Raw genomic sequence first — 7500 nt, 5'->3', positions numbered from 1 at the left:
TTATGTTCACATTTCCCCCCCATCTATTCTGAATGGTCACAATGAATTTGTATATTATATATATACATAATAAAACGGTGGTCGACCCACGAAAGTCCGCGAAAACAAAAAAACAACTGCTACGAAGAACAAGTAATATTATTATTGCTGCAGAAGTTGAACGTTTACTGTCACTGTGATGAGGAACAAAGAGTTTTCTGGGGGGACAAAGAGTCGGACAGAAATTGGCAGAGAGATGTGGTAAGACGTGTGCAGAGCGAGACAGACAGACAGACAGACAGAATCTTTTTGTCGTCTTCTTCTATCTCTTTTTGGAAAGATCAAAGTAACAAGAACTCATCCACTGCTCCCTGATGCAGATAAAAACAACAGCAACAACAAACAAAGAACCACCCAAACGAAAAACAACAACAAACAAAGAGCCAACAACCGAAAAACAACAACAAACAAAGAACCAACCAACCGAAAAACAACAACAAACAAAGAACCAACCAACCGAAAAACAACAACAAACAAAGAACCAACCAACCGAAAAACAACAACAACAAACAAAGAACCAACCAACTGAAAAACAACAACAAACAAAGAACCAACCAACCGAAAAACAACAACAACAAACAAAGAACCAACCAACTGAAAAACAACAACAAACAAAGAACCAACCAACCGAAAAACAACAACAAACAAAGAACCAACCAACCGAAAAACAACAACAAACAAAGAACCAACCAACCGAAAAACAACAAACAAAGAACCAACCAACCGAAAAACAACAACAAACAGCCAACCAACCGAAAAACAACAACAACAACAAACAAAGAACCAGCCAACCGAAAAACAACAACAAACAAAGAACCAACCAACCGAAAAACAACAACAAACAAAGAACCAACCAACCGAAAAACCACCAGTACCACCATCACCAACAAAACAGTGAATAAAGCAGACATGAGCAGTGCAGAGAACCAAAGGCAGACAGGCACAGAAAACAGGTGGCACGCTGTGCTGACATGTCACTCACTGGACGGGCGCAATAGCCGAGTGGTTCAAGTGCTGGACTGTCAATCTGATGGTCCCGGATTCGAATCTCGGTAACGGCGCCTGGTGGGTAAAGGGTGGAGATTTTTCTCATCTCCCAGATCAACATATGTGCAGATCTGCTAGTACCTGAACTCCCTTCGTGTGCACACGCAAGCAGAAGATCAAATACGCACGTTAAAGATCCTGTAATCCATGTCAGCGTTCGGTGGGTTATGGAAACAAGAACATACAAAGCGTGCACACCCCAGAAAACGGAGTATGGCTGCCTACATGGCGGGGTAAAAACGGTCATACATGTAAAAGCCCACTCGTGTGCATACGAGTGAACGTGGGAGTTACAGCCCACGAGCAAAGAAGAAGATGGTGATATCACTCACTGGTTACGTATTACTCACTGGTTACGTATTAGTCACTGGTTACAGAAAGCATTGTGAGACTGACGGGAGGAATGTGGCAGAATGGTTAAGATGCTCATCTGTCAATCCGGAATCTGTGAGGGTCTGGGTTCGAATCCAATAATACATGAAGACGATTAAACACACACACACACACACACACACACACACACACACACACACACAAATATATATATATATATATACGTATACGTATATATATATATATATATATATATATAACACAAAAAATCCCCCAAAATGCAGAGAACAGATTTCAACTAATGACATCAAACAGCAAATAGTATCGTAAAAAAAAACAACAGATAAACAAAATGCTTGTCATCATAAAGTAAACTCCGGTCTTCATGATCAATGTCTGCAGCTAGATACCTTTCCTTTTATGTACTACAAGATTAGCGCTCTATGTTATAAATGTATTCACAAATCAGCCCCTTCCTATCTCTGTGGCTGCCTTCACCTCTACACTCCATCTCGCTCACAACGATCGGCTTCGGATCCGCTCTGTTTACACACACCCAGATTCAAACTCTCGACTGTTGGCCGCCGTTCTTTCTCTGTCTCTGGACCTTGCAAATGGAATGAACTTCCTCTTTCGCTTCGTCAAGTCTCCACACTCAGCTTCTTTCAAGTCTGGCCTTAAAACCCACCTCTTCCCAAAATATCCTCCCTTCCCTGCCTCTACCTTGTCTTCAGTTTCTCCAGTTATGCATGCGTGTGAATGACTGGTGCGAAAGCGCTTTGATTTGTCTGTGCACAAGATCCGGCGCTATATAAATACCATTATTATTCAGCAGCAAAAGATACAAAATAAATCAGATGACGGAGGAAAGAAAAGCTCCTAGTGTATATACACTTACAATGGAACGGAGGAGCTATTTACACGTACATTTTTTTTTTTTTTTTTTTTTGTTTTTTGGCCCCTTCTTCTTCATAAAACTATTTGCAACGGACAATATCATACAACTCGATGTAAAGAAAGCAACAACAACAACAACAACAAAACAAAACCCCCACTAAGCCTGCCGGGGAATTTTGTGAAGCTGATGAGACATATACAGCACTCTAATCCGCCTTCTGACTGCCGCAAAAACAAACAAAAAACAACAAACCCCGACACAGTTTTCCAATGACCCCAGAACAGCCGTTGCGCACTTTTCCTCGTTTCTTCTGTCGTTTACTTCTTGTACCCCCCCTCCCCCCTACCCCCCGCCCCTCTCTATGCCTTTCACACAGACAGCGATCAAAGTGATGGTGTTTGATGGGATCGGTTACTCCCCCCATTTGCTGTCATCCACATCTTAAGGGGATTTTAGCGACAAAAAAAATCAACTTGAAGAAGATAAAGAAGAAAAGGTTAAACACAACATGAACAACAATTCAGTTGAACACAGCGTAGCAAAGAATGCACAGAGCACTGACCTTTCGTTCCGGCGTCAAAAGACCGGGTTTCCAGCTGATGGGGACACTGGGTCATACAGCAAGGAGGGGATTGTGAAGCTCGGAACACTCGAACAAAGTAGGTGAAAACATTTTCAAGCCACGGTATTAGGAAAAATGATAACGGGTACCTGATGTCCTTTCGTCACAAAAACTCTCTCTCCATCTCTATCTATCTATCTATCTATCTCTTCTTTACTCTCTCTCTCTCAATTTCGCCCTCCCCCATCTCTCTCTCTTTCTCTTCCTCCTTCTTCTCTTTCTTTTCACTTATGCTTTCTTTCCTGATTCTGTACCCCAGGGCTGGGTGGGAAGAAGCAATCTTGTTACTGTGTTTATCTCAATACCCTGGAAAAAAAACTAAATTTCGTGGGGTTCTCTCTCTCTCTCTCTGTGTGTGTGTGTGTGTGTGTGTGTGTGTGTGTGTGTGTGTGTGTGTGTGTGTGTGTATGTGAACGCTTTGCAAAGAAGGTTCAGGCTGTGTTAATAATAATGATTATAGTCGTTGACTTTTAAGGCGTTCCACAAAACGAAGACTTTTGACACATCCCCCTCCCCCCTTCTGACGACCTCACCCGGTGATGGTAAATATACTGTTCCACTGTACACACCCTTGTTGCATTTCCTTCAGCACACACACACACACAGACACACACACACACACACGTGTACACACACACACACGTGTACACACACGCATACACACACACGCAAACACGTGTCCACACACACACACACACACACGCATACACACACGCAAACACGTATACACACACGCGCGCACACGCGCGCGCACACACACACACACACACGTGTACACACACACGCATACACACACAAGCAAACAAGAGTCCCCCCCCCACCATCCCCTCTCCACACACACACACACAAACACACACACGCATACACACACGAAAACACGTATACACACACACGCGCACACGCACACACACACACGCACACTTCCCCCCCATTTTTTGGTTTCCGTTTACTGTTACTTAATATTAGGACAGTGCAATCCCAGTAAATGGAAGAGTTCTACCACTACAGACGCGCGCGCGCGCGCGCGCACACACACACACACACACACACACACACACACTCACTCGATAAACCACCCATAGAGGGAAAGCGAAAGAGCGTGTGTGGTGGGGAGGTGGGGGAAGAGAGAGACAGAGACAGAGAGGGGGAAGGTAAGAAAGAGTCGAAGAGAAAAATTCTATAGAAAAATCCACTTTTGGTAACAAAGCAGACCTTTTATATACACTTGCAGGTTGGCGCTGACACCTGTGGAGATATTATACGCTTATCGCGGACTGAGCAGCCCGAATTTCACACAGAAATCCAGGCTTTAATTGCTGCTAGAGTGTTCACACTTCCATCACACCCAGTCATCGTGCTTCCTCAATTTCCTGCTGCTTCCCCGCTTGCTTCTCTGTCTCTCTCCCCTTTCCCTCCCTCGCCCCCCCCCCCCCCCCCCTCTCTCTCTCCCCTCTCCCTCCCTCGCCTCCTCCCCCCCTCTCTCTCTGTCTCTCTCCCCTTTCCCTCCCTCGCCCCCCACCCCTCCCCCACCTCTCTCTCTCTCCCTCGTGGAAAACGAGTTTATGAATCGTCCAATATCTAAAGAAGAAATTTTAATTGCACTTAAAAAACTAAAGAATCGAAAAGCTGCAGGTCCTGATGGGATAATTGGAGAATTTTTGAAATCACCATGTGATCAGTTAATACTTTTTTTGACAACTTTCTTTAATGCTTTATTCGATAGGGGTATTTTTCCTGAAAATTGGTGTGAGTCAATCACTTTACCACTCTACAAGAAAGGTGACATAAATAACACTAATAACTATAGAGGCATTTCATTATCTGATATCAGCAGTAAAGTATTCAGTGCAATTATTAATTATAGGATTCAGGAGTATGTAGAATATAACAATATAACAGGTGAACACCAAGCTGGTTTTAAACGAGGATATTCCACAATTGATCATATGTTTACTCTTTTGGCATTTGTTCAGAAACAGTTTTCTCTTAATCGTAAACTTTACGTAGCATTTATTGATTTTGAGAAAGCTTTTGATTCTATCAATAGAAATTTATTATGGCCAGTTCTGGCAAAACATGGCATAACAGGAAAGCTTTTTAAATGTATAAAGAGTATGTATAATGTTGTCAAAACAAGAGTTAGGTGTGGTAACAAACTTACTGAGTATGTCAATTGCACTAGAGGAGTAAAGCAAGGAGATGTTTGTAGTCCTATTTTGTTCTCATTATTCATAAATGAATTGGCTTTAGAAGTGATAGACAGAGGAAGACATGGTGCGAGATTCACAATTGATTTTATAGAACTGTTTATATTATTACTTGCTGATGATATTGTTTTGCTTTCAGAGACAGCTATTGGTTTACAGACACAATTGAATAACTTAAAAACTTCAGCCACTAAATTGCAATTAAATGTTAATCTAGATAAAAGTAATATTATTGTTTTTAGGAAAGGTGGTTATTTGGCAGCAAGGGAAAGGTGGGTGTATGGTGGTATTGATATGCCAGTTGTCAATGCTTACAAATATCTTGGAATCCTATTTTCTACTCGTTTGAGTTTTGTAGCTGCATGCAGGGATCTTTCAAGCAGAGCAAAGAATGTGCTGTTACATATTATGAAGAAACTCTTTTTATTAAACAATAATTCTTTGGATATTTTTATTAAGATTTTCGATACTCAGATACAGCCCATCGTACAATATGGTTCAGAATTATGGGGTCTAGATAAAAATGCTACAATACAATGTGAGTCCGTTCATTTATTTGGACTGAAAAAGTTTTTAGGAGTTGAAATGAAGGCACGTAACGATTTAGTATATGGAGAGACGAACAGACATCCAATCTATATAAATTCTGCAGTTAGATGTGTTCGATACTGGTTTAAATTACTAAAAATGAATGAAAACAGACTGCCACGTAAATCCTATAATATGTTGTATGATTTAGATTTTAGAGGTAAAAAGAACTGGGCGTCAAATGTACGAACTTGTCTCTGTGAACTGGGCTTTGGATATGTTTGGGAATATCAAGGAGTAGGTAATGAAAATATGTTTCTGAAACTTTTTCGTCAGCGTTTGATAGACTGTAGATGGCAAAACTGGGAAAATCATATTCAGTCAAGTGATAGATTCTGTCTCTACAGATCTCATACTTCTACACATTTAATAAAGAATTATCTTTTGTTTAACATGGAAAGATATCTACGAGTTTTATTAACAAGATTTAGATTTGGCATTTCTGAAATTCATATGCACAGATATCGTTATAAGATTGTTGATCACACAGAGAAGTTGTGTCCTTTGTGCAAGCTGTCAAATGAAGATGAAGTGCATTTTGTTTTGATGTGTCCTGTGTTGCATGGATTTCGCGAAAGATTTATTCCAAAGAAATATTATGAATGTCCATGTTTGTTTAAATTATGTTTATTGATGGCATCATCTGATTATGGTGTCATACGTAATCTCGCATTGTATTTACACAAAGCTTTTAAGTTAAGAGAAACGGTATTATCATAATTTCTTTAACTAATTGTGAAAATGGTGAATGTTTACTGATAGTATGGTGACATCTCTATACTGTATTATCGCCCTTCATTCATATGGGGCTATGGCCTTGAGTGAATAAAACATCTCAGTCTCAGTCTCAGTCTCTCCCCTTTCCCTCCCTCGCCCCCCACCCCTCCCCCCCCTCTCTCTCTCCCTCTCTCTGTGTCTCTCTCCCCTCTCCCTCTCCCCTCCCTCTCTCTCTCTCTCTGTCTCTCTCCCCTCTCCCTCCCTCTCTCTCTGTGTCTCTCTCCCCCCTCCGTTCCTCGCCCCCCTCCCTCTCTCTCTCTCTGCCTCCCTCGCCCCCTTCCCCCCTCTCTCTGTGTCTCTCTCCCTCCCTCGCCCCCTCTCTCTCTTGGGGTAGGATGACAGATTATATCCAGTGTACTTCTGGGGTGAAACAAGGTGATGTTTGCAGCCCTATTCTGTTTTCTCTTTTTATTAACGAACTAACCACTGAAATTATTAGAAACGGAAAACATGGTGCTCAGTTTACGGGTGATATTTTAGAGTTGTTTATTCTCCTTCTAGCAGATGATGTTGCGCAATTAAACAGTCTGTTTCGTTCTGCAAATTCACTTCAGTTGAAAGTAAACATGTCAAAAAGTAATATAATTGTTTTTAGAAAAGGTGGGTATTTAGGAATTAGAGAAAGATGGACGTATGGCGGGGTTATAATGCCTGTTTTGGTTTCCGTTTACTGTTACTTAATATTAGGACAGTGCAATCCCAGTAAATGGAAGAGTTCTACCACTACAGACGCGCGCGTGCGCACACACACACACACACATACATATAAATACCTAGGAATATATTTTTCAACTAAGTTAAGTTTCACAGCTGCATGTAAGGATTTATCAAGTAGAGCTAAACACGCATTACTTTGTATTATGAAAAAAATGATAACTTTAGAAAATCATTCCTTTGAGTTGCTTATGAAACTATTTGATTCTCAGATACAACCTATTGTTCAGTACGCAGCTGAAATTTGGGGTCTGTATAATGCTGCAGTATTTTGT

The 7500-nt window shown here is 41.2% G+C and overlaps 1 protein-coding gene across 1 annotated transcript in view; it reads left to right on the top strand.

Moving 5' to 3' along the window:
- LOC143296435 (uncharacterized) overlaps positions 1-7500 on the top strand; it is a 27018-nt gene that overhangs the window by 671 nt on the left and 18847 nt on the right. The gene's annotated exons all lie outside the window — the stretch shown is intronic.

Source organism: Babylonia areolata, chromosome 21, assembly GCF_041734735.1.
Source record: "Babylonia areolata isolate BAREFJ2019XMU chromosome 21, ASM4173473v1, whole genome shotgun sequence".
Lineage (NCBI taxonomy): Eukaryota > Metazoa > Mollusca > Gastropoda > Neogastropoda > Buccinidae > Babylonia > Babylonia areolata.
This window is presented reverse-complemented; position numbering and strand designations above follow the sequence as displayed.